The following is a 12395-nucleotide window of genomic DNA, read 5'->3' on the forward strand; positions in this document are numbered from 1 at the left end:
CCCATATCAACGCGTGGTCCGACACCTGAGTCGGCCCAATTTCTGCCTGTGATAATGAGGTCACACTATGTGCTGATACCAATATGTAATCGATGCGGGATAAGGTGTCATGAAGCCCTAGAAAGGTGCGTAGTAGTCCCTTTCCCCTGGGTGAAACAAACGCCATGTAAATCCACCAGATTCAATAAGGCACACATGCGCGGTACAACCCCCGCTGCAAATTTACTTGGGTCAACTCTAGAGGTCCCCATGCTATCCAGTAATACATAGTAACATAGTAGATGACGGCAGAAAAAAGACCTGCACGGTCCATCCAGTCCTGCCCAACAAGATAACTCATAGTAGATGACGGCAGAAAAAGACCTGCACGTCCATCCGTCTGCCCATCAAGATAAACTCATAGTAGATGACGGCAGAAAAAAGACCTGCACGGTCCATCCAGTCTTGCCCAACAAGATAAACTCCATGTGCTACTTTTGTGTATACCTTACCTTGATTTGTACCTGTCCTTTTCAGGGGCACAGACCGTATAGTCTGCCCAGCACGATCCCCGCCTCCCAACCCACCAGTCCTGCCTCCCACCACCAGCTCTGGCACAGACCGTATAAGTCTGCCCAGCACCATCTCCACCTCCCGCCACCGGTTCTGCCAGCCAATCTCGCTAAGCTCCTTAGGATCCTATGTGCTACTTTTTGTGTATACTCTACCTTGATTTGTACCTGTCCTCTTCAGGGCACATACCGTATAAGTCTGGCCGAGCACTATCCCCGCCTCCCAACCACCAGCCCCCTCCTCCCACCACCGGCTCTGGCACAGACCGTATAAGTCTGCCCAGCACTACTCCCCCCTCCCAACCACCAGTCCCGCCTCCCACCACCGGCTCTGGCACATGGTCATATACCTGCGTTAAAATCCCCCCCCCACCATGATTATTGGGATCGGATCAAAGGAATGCACCAGCCTCATTATAGTTTGAAAAACACACTTATCATATTGGTTCGGTGCATAAATATTGACGAGTAACAAAGGGTGATTATTCCACCTGCAACCTCCATGAGGACATATCTACCCAGCGTGTCTGTGATCGTCCGTTTTTTAACAATGTGGAGCCCCTTGCGAAATAGAATAATTACACCCCGCTTTTTTATTAGGTGCAGGACTCTCCGCGTAATCCCCCACTCACCATCTACATAGCTTTTTATGCTCCGCCACCGTCAGATGTGTCTCCTGCAGCATAGCAATGTGCGCTTTATGCCTATTTAAAATTTGCAAGATCTTATTCCGTTTTATTGGGGAGGAGATGCCCCCCACATTCCAGGACACTAATTTAACCATATCCTGCAGGCAGTGGTTTAAGTGATCGAATAATTTTGACACATCGGGAGCAGTGTCCCAGCCTACAACCCCTCCCTTCTATCCTCCCCAATGCCTGAGCTTCTCGTCCCCTTCTCCCTTTTCCTCCCTACTTGCTGCATATAGAGGCACCCCTCCCTCTCCCCTCCTCCCTCTAACTGCCCCCCTTTCTATGAGTTCTCTAAAAGAACTCATCACGTATTGGTGTCCCCAGTCCCCACCATTTGACTTTACATTCAACCCAATTATGTATATTCAATCATTGACAAACAGTGATTATCTCCCCCTCTTCCATAATCTATTCCAGTCATTCCTTAGTTTACCAGACTACCCTACTAACCATTCATTCCTGCACCCACATCCACTCCTCTTACTCACTATTATATTCCCCATCCATCCTTCAAACATTACTTTATAGTTCTGACCCATTGTTCGCTACTGTCCGATCCAACACAAAGGGTCCTTCAAGTCTTGCATGTATGAGCTCCGTGGTGATTATCAAGTCAGGTTGCCGACGCTCGTGGCAAGCCTTGTATAAACTCCCTGGCTGCCTCCACCGTTTCAAAATACTTTTCTGCTCCGTCGTGATGAATTCTCAGCAGGATACAGCAGGGCGAACCGGACTTTTCTCTGATGCAGCGTCGTACACACCGGCGCAAATGCCTTCCGTTCAGCCTGCTACACATGTAGAATAGTCCCTGAAAACAGAGCACCTCTCTTCTCTTCATAACAAAGCTCACCTCCGGCTCTTAGTGCTTGTAATATCGCCTGCTTATGTCCATAATGAAGAATTTTTATTATTACAAGCCCGTGGTCTCGTAGCGCCAGATCGTTTCGGTCCCAGCCGGTGGGCCCTTTCAATCCTCAGCGGGCCTGGTAAGTTGTTAGCTTCAGCATTTTGGGAGCCAGTTCTCCAAGAAGCCCCCCAGCTCCGCTTTCCTTGAGATGTTCAGGCAGAGCTATAAGACGCAGATATTGCATCTAGATCTGTTTCCAGATCATCCATTTGTTTTCTACTCCACCACGCATTTCTGCAGGGCCTTCCACTGGCGATCCGACTCTGCCATGCGGATCTTCTATATCGCTGAGACACTGCTGCATATGGTCAAGATGAAGATGAAATCCATCTAATCGCTTGGGCACTGATTCGCGCGATCATAGATTGCCTGTAGCTTCTTGTAAGGCTGCCTCCACCGCCGCAGTGACCTCCACGGTTATTCCGCTGTCCACGCCAAGCAGGACGCTCGTGGGTTGGGGATTGTTGTCCTGCCGCCATCTTGGGCTCTGCCACGTTTGATTTTCCCGCTCCTTCCTTGCATTTTTGTAGCCATCCTGACCCTCTCTCTCCTCAATCAGCCGATCAGCTCCGATCACACTCTCTGCAACCGCTTTCCGCTGTTGCAGGGAGATCTCTCAGTTCCCTTTTTAGGGTCGATTAAAGTGTTTGATGAGGGGGACTGGCAGGAGCTTCCGCTCAGACGTGTCTTCACTCCTGCATCACACCACGTGATCCCTCCAGTATATTTGTGTCAAAGAATTGGCTTGCCAGAATTGGTGCAAGCAGACATTGGAGAACCAGTAATTTCAGATCATTCCTTAATTTGGGTTGATGTTCAGGGAGTGGGAGAATTTCACATCTACTCACTGGACTTTTCCCACTTGTATTCTGATGCTCATTTTCAAAAGTATATACTTGAGAGATGGGAATCCTATTGTACCCATGAGATCCATAAAGATGATCTGATTCTCTTGTGGCAAGCTCCCAAAGCGATTCTCAACAGGCAATATTATAGCCTATGTTTGCTCGTAGGCGAAGAGTTGAATCAGACAATATTAGCATTGGAATGGGACTTAGCAAGGGGGAGTGAAAAGCGATATATTCAGCACCTCACACAAACTAATATGGACAAATTGTTGACAGCACAATCCGCTTTGGAATGCAAAGTTTTATGAAAGGGCAAAGAAGACAAATGCATACTATAAATATAAGCTCCATGCCCATGGTAATAAGCTAAGGCTGGGACCCTTTTGTCTAAAAACTAATACACCCTTGGTTGGGCCCGAAGATTACAGAATCTATTTTTCACAATGAAGGTGGTTTATGTACAAACTCTAAAGATAGCAATATAGTAACATATGTTACTATGTTGCTAAAAGTTTTTAAAAAATTTTCCAGCAACTATATTCAGTGCAGACTCTGGGAGAGTCTCCCTCCAGATTTAGTTTAGATGCTTTGGAATTACCACATTTAACAGAGCGAGTAAGATCTCTTAATAATCCTATAACAAAAGGGGAAATAAAGCTGGTGCTACATACTCTCAAATTGGGCAAATGTACAGGGATAGACGGCTACGCGAGTGAATTTTACCATATGCTGGAATCACATGTGGCATCAGTACCTCAGCAATATTTTGCCCGGTTTGTTGTTTCGGGGAGCCTTCCAACCTGAGGCTAATCAAGCAGTTATTACCCTCATACCTAAACAAGGTATCAATCATACTTTTATGGCCAATTTCTTTGTTGTATGTGGAATTAAAGATCTTAGCTAAAATATTAGTTCTGTGTCTTAGTAATAGTCTGCCCCATCTTGTATACAATGATCAGGTGGGCTTTGTGCAACGTAGATAGGGTTACCATATGGCTCCAGAAAAAGGAGAACACATTGATCCAGTCCGGGTTTTGCTTCCATTGAAAGCAATGCAAGTAAAACCCAGACTGGCTCAATCTGTCCTTCTTTTTCTGGAGCCATATGGTAACCCTAAACGTAGACATCCTATTTTTAATGTGAGGAAAATTCTAATGGCTTGGGAATATTGTGTGCTGCATAATTTAGAAGCCTTAGCTCTTAGCTGTGATGCTGAAAACACCTTTGACCTTGTTTCATGACCTTTTCTTTTTCAGGTTTTAGAACACTTTGGTATCACTGGCTATTATTTGCAAAGCCATACAAATTTTATACAATGACCCAAAAGCTGCTATATTGACTAATGAATTGATCTCCTCTACATTTTCCATAAACAGGGGAACTTGACAGGTTGTCCCCCTTTCACGAATATTATTTGTACTCTTTTTGGAGCACTTATTGCAAAGGGTAAAGTAGCAAGGAAGCAAGATAGCTATTCCAATTAATGTTAGGCATGGGGAGTTTGATGACGTGTAGTTTCCCTTTCAATGGGGGGGTGGGGGAGGAGGTGCTACCAGATACCTTGGTATGCAGCTACCTACGACAGTAGACAAATTATACTCCGTTAACATACAACCTTTGAGCACTTTACTAAAACATTATTTAAAAACTGGTCTAATTTGCCACTATTAGCACTGGGCACTTTTTAAAATGTTAATTCTGCCTAAATGGCTTTATATCTTTCAATTAACTCCCCTTTTTATGAAAAGGGAACAAAGCATGTTTTAAATACAAGCACTTAGCTTATGCTCCCTGGCAGTGAGACTTGGGTTTGCCTGACCTTGATCTTTATTGTAGAGCTTGCCATCATAGACAGATAACTAGCTGGCTAAAATCAACAGATTTTTAAATTCCCATAAATTACAAGAAACTTCTGAGAAATTCCGAGAGAAGAGGGCATTTCTCTGGTAAGTGAACACTATTTTGCTTTGTGCTTTGGGAACTTAAAGACTGAGGTTTAAAGGAGGAATTGTAGGTTACTGATAGGCAAAATAAAAATATAAAAAGCACATTTTATCAACTAATCTCCATAGTCTTTTCCACTTAGTTTTAAAAACTTTGTACCAGAGCATTAACAGATAGAATCTAGCAGGCACTGCAGGATCTAGTTTAGTCTTCCCGCCCACCTCCCCAACACATGCCCACACCCTAGGACAATTCTTCATTTATAGTCAGTTATTGTAATTAGGGTAACAAGCAAGGAGTGCTCTTACAGAGTTTTAAATACATTTCATTACCATCTTAGAAGGAAACAATAAATCAAACAATATACTATATGAACTAAAAGACACTTTTATATTAGGCTAATATCCTTAATACTGTAGCAAGTTTTAAATTATTGAAAAACTCAAAAACACTAAGATGGAGTCAGCAGTCGAGCAGCAAGAGGGGTGCTATCCAGTCTTTTGCATTGAGTGTCACATGTATCATTATCTCCCAGTTGGTGAGATGTCATATGTGTGTGCCCGATGCAAAGAGCTCCTAGCTCTCAGAGAACATGTCTGTTCTTTTGAGGCTAGAGTAGCAGACTTGGTGGAGCTGCCCCTGTGCTACCTTGGGAGGAGGGAAGTCTCTTAGAAGGAGAGCATCACCCTGGTGAAGTAGGAAGTACTCTTGTAGCCAGGACCTGCCCACCAGGGAATGTACTATCCTTTCGCACCAAGGATATGTCTCCAAGTGCTGCCCGGGAGGGAAAGGTTAGGACAGATGTTGTAGTTGGCGATTCGATCATTAGGTTTATAGATTGCTGAGTGGCTTGTAATCGCCTGGTGACTTGCCTGCCTGGTGCGATGGTGACGGACCACACGCGTCACCTAGATATGATATTAGATAGTGCTGGGGAGGAGCCGGCTGTCTTGGTACATGTGGGTACCAGTGATATAGGAAAATGTGGGAGAGAGGTTCTGGAAGCCAAATTTAGGCTCTTAGGTAGAAAGCTCAAATCCAGATCCTCTAGGGTAGCATTTTCTGAAATGCTACCCGTTCCACGCACAGGGCCCAAGAGACAGGCAGAGCTCCGGAGTCTCAATGCGTGGATGAGATGATGGTGCAGGAAGGAGGGTTTTAGATTTGTTAGGAACTAGGCAACATTCTGGGGAAAGGGGAGCCTATTCCGAAAGGATGGGCTCCACCTTAACCAGGGTGGGACCAGGCTGCTGGCATCGGCTTTTAAAAAGGAGATAGAGCAGCTTTTAAACTAGAAACGGGGGGGGGGGGGGGGGAGGTCGATAGTCACTCAAAACAGCAAGGTTCGAGATAAGGTATCTTTGAAAGATATCACCAAAACAGGGAAGATAGGGTATCCTGATAGTGAGGTTGCATAAGAGACCATAGTAGATCAGGTGTCCTTAAATAAAAATCAGACAAAAGATTACAAATTAATACTGTCAAGTACTAAGCATGATGTAAATAGGAGCAACAAACATACTTTGAAATGTCTATATGCAAATGCCAGGAGCCTAAGAAATAAGATGGGAGAGTTAGAATATATTGCACTAAATGGAAAATTAGATATAATAGGCATCTCTGAGACCTGGTGGAAGGAGGATAACCAGTGGGACACTGTCATACTGGGATACAAATTATATCATAGTGGTTGGATGGATCAAATTGGTGGAGGAGTAGCATTGTATATTAAGGACAACCTTGAATCAAATAGACTGAAAATTCTGCAGGAAACAAAACACTTCTTGGAATCACTGTGGATTGAAATTCCATGTGTAAAGGAGAAAAGGATAGTGATAGGAGTGTACTACTGTCCGCCTGGCCAGAATGGACAGATGCAGAAATGTTAAAGGAAATTAGGACGCAAACAAACTGGGCAACACAATAATAATGGGTGATTTCAATTACCCCGATATTGACTGAGTAAATGTAACATCGGGGCACGCTAGGGAGGTAAAATTCCTTAATGAAATCAAGGACAGCTTTATGGAGCAGCTGGTACAGGAGCCGACGAGAGAAGGAAAAATTCTAGACCTAGTCCTTAGTGGAGCACATGATCTGGTGCGGGAGGTAATGGTGATGGGGCCGCTTGATAACAGTGATCATAATAAGATCGGATTTAATAATAGCCTTGAAGTATACATAGGAAATAAAATACGTTAGCGTTTAACTTTAAAAAAGGAGACTATGATAAAATGAGAAGAACGGTAAAAAAAAAATGTAGAGGAGCGACTGCGGGGTCAAAAATTTACATCAGGCATGGATGCTGTTCAAAAACACCATCCTGGAAACCCAAGCCAAATATATTCCGTGTATTAAAAAAAGGAGGACGGAAAACCAAACGACAGCTGGCGTGGTTAAAAAGTGAGGTGAAGGAAGCTATTAGAGTTAAAAGAAAATCCTTCAGAAAATGGAAGAAGGAACCGACTGAAAATAATAAGAAACAGCATAAGGAATGGCAAGTCAAATGCAAAGCGCTGATAAGGAAGGCTAAGCGGGACTTCAAAAAAAAGATTGTGTTGGAGGCAAAAACACATAGTAAAAATTTTTTTAGGTATATTAAAAGCAGGAAGCCGGCAAAAGAATCGGTTGGACCGCTAGATGACTGAGGAGTAAAAGGGGCGCTCGGGGAAGACAAAGCCGTAGCGAAGAGATTAAATGAATTCTTTGCTTCGGTCTTCACCGAGGAAGATTTGGGTGGGATACTGGTGCCAGAAATGGTATTCGAAGCTGACAAGTCAGAGAAACTTAATGAATTCACTGTAAACCTGGAGGATGTAATGGGGCAGTTCTACAAACTGAAGAGTAGCAAATCCCAGAGTACTGATAGAACTGAAAAATGAGCTTGCGGAGCTATTGTTAGTACGGTAATATGCAATTTATTCTTAAAATCGAGCGTGGTACCGGAAGATTGGAGGGTGGCCAATTTAACGCCGATTTTTAAAAAAGGTTCCAGAGGAGATCCGGGAAATTATAGACCGGTGAGTCTGACGTCGGTGCTGGGCAAAATGGTAGAGACTATTATTAAGAACAAAATTACAGAGCATATTCAAAAGCATGGATTAATGAGACAAAGTCAACATGGATTTAGTGAAGGGAAATCTTGCCTCACCAATCTACATTTCTTTGAAGGGGTGAACAAACGTGGATAACGGTGAACTGGTTGATATTGTGTATCTGGATTTTCAGAAGGCGTTTGACAAAGTACCTCATGAAAGACTCCAGAGGAAATTGGAGTCATGGAATACCAGGTAGTGTTCTATTATTAATTAAAAACTGGTTAAAAGATAGAAAACACAGAGTAGGGTTAAATGGTCAGTATTCTGGGACCGCTGCTTTTTAACATATTTATAAATTACCTAGAGATGGGAGTAACTAGTGAGGTAATTAAATCTGCTGATGACACAAAGTTATTCAAAGTCGTTAAATCGCGGGAGGATTGTGAAAAATTACAAGAGGACCTTACAAGACTAGGAGACTGGGCGTCTAAATGGCAGATGACATTTAATGTAAGCAAGTGGAAAGTGATGCATGTGGGAAAGAGGAACCCAAATTATAGCTACATCATGCAAGGGTCAACGTTTGGAGTCACAGACAAAGAAAGGGATCTAGGTGTCGTTGCTGATGATACGTTGAAACCTTCTGCTCAGTGTGCTGCTGCGGCTAAGAAAGCAAATAGAATGTTAGGTATTATTAAGAAAGGAATGGAAAACAAAAATGAAGATGTTATAATGCCTTTGTATTGCTCCATGGTACGACTGCACCTCAAATATCGTGTTCAATTCTGGTTGCCGCATCTCAAAAAAGATATAGTGGAATTAGAAAAGGTGCAGAGAAGGGCGACGAAAATGATAAAGGGGATGGGACGACTTCCCTATGAGGAAAGGCTAAAGCGGCTAGGGCTCTTCAGCTGGGGAAAAAAGGCAGTTGAGGGGAGATATAATAGAGGTCTATAAAATAATGAGTGGAGTTGAACGGGTAAGATGTGAAGCATCTGTTTACGCTTTCCAAAAATACTAGGACTAGGGGGCATGCGATGAAGCTACAATGTAGTAAATTTAAAACAAATAGGAGAAAATGTTTCTTCACTCAACATGTAATTAAACTCTGGAATTCTTTGCCAGAGAAGGTGGTAAAGGTGGTTAGCTTAGCGGAGTTTAAAAAAGGGTTGGACAGCTTCCTAAAGGAAAAGTCCATAGACCATTATTAAATGGACTTGGGGAAAATCCACTATTTCTGGGATAAGCAGTATAAAATGTTTTGCACTTTTTTGGGATATTGCCAGGTATTTGTGACATGGATTGGCCACTGTTGGAAACAAGATGCTGGGCTTGATGGACCTGTGGTCTTTCCCAGTAAGGCAATACTTATGTACATTTATTGCTCCCTTAACACCGGCTATGTTTTACATGCTTAACCAAATGCTTTACTGAAGTATGTCAAATCTAGTTCTCATAGCCCCTCTTCTGCGGGTATGGTCCTGGCTATGTAAAAATAAGAAAATTAATAAAAAAGGGTGACAGCTTTGCTGCCTCTGCAGGGTAACCTAGCTTTTCCAGCGGGTATAAAGATAATCTTTCCAAAGCTGGCAACTCAGGAGTATCACAATTCTAAAACAATGTGTTAATGACAAAGGTAAACCACATCCCTTTACTTACCTGAGGGAGTCATATGATCACTCCCAAGCTGATTACCTGTTATACCTCCAAGTGAGACATTATTCTTTACCTGTTTCTGATCTAGTAGAAGATTATGATGGAATAAGTGGAAGAGACCTTCTTGCTTGGGGTGACGTAGCGCCTAGGGCATCCTTTTATTATAAGGTTCTAAGAGCGGATTTGCCACCCTTGAACTTTCAGAAGGGTGCTGAAGCATGGTTCCGTGACCTGGAGTTGAGATTTCTGCTAAATTGCTAGAGTCTCACCTGTAAGCCGTTAGTGAAACTAATGTCTGCGAGTCACTGGGAGCAACAGTATAAATACTTATATAAAGTGTACATTTCTCCTAAATGAGATTTTCTTATGAGACTCTCACAAAGTAGTCAATGTCTAAAGTGTACAGAACACGTAGCCACACTTGGGCAAATGTTTTGGTCTTGTCCAGTTATTCAACAGTTCTGGGGAGATGTATCCACTAAAGCACAACATGTGTTTGGGATGCATCTTCCTTTGCAGCCGCACATTTTTTTTTATTTGATAATTATGCCACCATGGCAATTAAACCTGCTAAGGTATAGAAAATCTTGGTGGGAGGCGGGGCTGGTGGTTGGGAGGCGACGATATTGCTGGGCAGACTTATACGGTCTGTCCCAGAGCCGGTGGTTGGGAGGCAGGGATAGTGCTGGGCAGACTTGTACGGTCTGAGCCCTGAAAATGACAGATACAAATCAAGGTAAGGTATACACAAAAAGTAGCACATGTGAGTTTATCTAGTTGGGCAGACTGAATGGACCGTGCAGGTCTTTTTCTGCCGTCATCTACTATGAGTTTATCTAGTTGGGCAGACTGGATGGACCATGCAGGTCTTTTTCTGCCATCATCTACTATGTTATATGTTACTATTAGTGCAAAGGACAACACTATTACAATGACGGAGTGCTGAAGCATCAAATGAAATACAATTGCTCAGCTTGTCATATGCTATGATGGTGTTAGAACGCAAAACGGCAGGTTGGTGTCATCTTAGATGCTGGAAGAAATTTCAGCAGATATGGGAGCCAGTATGGAATGTCATGCTGACAAGAAATGAAGTTGGATCTTAAATTGTTGATGACTTATACCTTTCTGCCTATTCCAAGGATATGAACTCCAAGACTTGGATAAGAGTACACCAAGTCTGGGGGTTCAACATTTATGGACAAAAGAGAGGACGGAGAGTGGAGGATGGGGAGTAGTTAAGATTGTAAAAATGAAAACTGTGTTTTGTTTATATTCTTGTTGCGTTTATTCATGGTTCTTAATAATCAAAATGAGAAATGGTTCTTAAACAAAATGGGAAAAAAATTATATGTGGTGTTCTGTAAATTGCGGACTTCTGGTTGCATTAACAGATAATTTTCAAACGGCTGATTAACATAGATAAAATACTTTTTACCAACTTAAATCACTTTGAAAATTGTTCGCCTCATGCCACTCATATAGTTTTAGGGAATTAGTCATTGGGACAGTAACATTTTGAAATCTAGATGCTACTGCTTATACGTTTAAACAATCATTCTAATTTCATTATTGTGTGTGACATCTAACTTTACAGTCAGTCTAGAATCAGCAAGTTTAACTAAATAGAGTTCCTTTCATCTTGCCAAGAAATGGACACATTTAGCACAGAGCATTATATCTAAAGATTAAAAAAAAAAAAAAAAGGGCAGATGTGCAATCTAAACTCCACCCATGTCCACACAATTATTTCTAAATATAGTACAGAAACATGACTCAGACGAGGTCAACAACCTACACCCTATACTCATGTCACACCCTTCTTCATAAACATAAATATTTCTGAACTAAATATGAAGTGACAGAATGGAAAGCTTAAGAGAATAATCAACTCATGACAATATTCTGTCCAGCAACTATCAATTCTTACTAATATACAGTTGACAGTAAAACAAAGTTACTTACCTATAGCAGATATTCTCCAAAGACAGCAGGACTTGAATCCTCACTCGTGGATGATGTCACTGGTGAAGCCCATCACCGGAAACAGTCCCCCAGCAACTTTTTCTAGAAGTGTTTGGGCTGTCTCACAGTGCATGCATGCCAATTCCCAACTGCTGGCACATGGGACCTCAGTTGGTTACTAGATATAGGAATACTATTCCTTGAAGAGAAGGGAGGGTTGTGAGGATTCAAGTCCTGCTGTCCTTAGAGAAAGTGAAGTTACTCACCTGTAGCAGGTGTTCAATGATAACAGGACACATTCTCACGTATAGGTGAGATCTCTGATGGAGCCTAGATGTGGGGACGCTTCTCAGCACTCTTTTACTTCAGAAGCTTTTGGTTGTGTCCTCTGCGTGCGCCTTCCCACCTGCTCAAACCAAAGCAGTCTAATAAAATAGCTGACAGAATACAACTCCTAGGGGAGACAGATGGGTATATGAGAATATGTGTCCTGCTGTTCTTGGAGAAAAGCTGCTATAGGCGAGTAACTTTGCTTTCTCTGAGGTCAAGCAGGACAGCATAAACTCACATATGGGAACCCTAGCTACCAACCTGTCCAAAATGAAAAAGAGTAAAAAGACAATGTGACCTGCAACAAGCAAGGCTGAAAAATTATTTTTTTTCTGTAAATTTTTTTAACAGCCTGGAACAGAAACAACATGGACCTAGGAGGAGTTGGGTTCTAGATCCCAAAGAAAAGCTGAATGGCTGACCAAACCAGCTGTCGCATCGGGAATCTTGCTCAAGACAGTTCT

The 12395-nt window shown here is 42.6% G+C and overlaps 1 protein-coding gene across 4 annotated transcripts in view; it reads right to left on the minus strand.

Moving 5' to 3' along the window:
- The window catches only part of PHTF2 (putative homeodomain transcription factor 2), a 225666-nt gene that overhangs the window by 163055 nt on the left and 50216 nt on the right, over nt 1-12395 (minus strand). The window lies entirely within an intron of this gene.

The sequence above is a fragment of the Microcaecilia unicolor genome, chromosome 10 (genome assembly GCF_901765095.1).
Source record: "Microcaecilia unicolor chromosome 10, aMicUni1.1, whole genome shotgun sequence".
Lineage (NCBI taxonomy): Eukaryota > Metazoa > Chordata > Amphibia > Gymnophiona > Siphonopidae > Microcaecilia > Microcaecilia unicolor.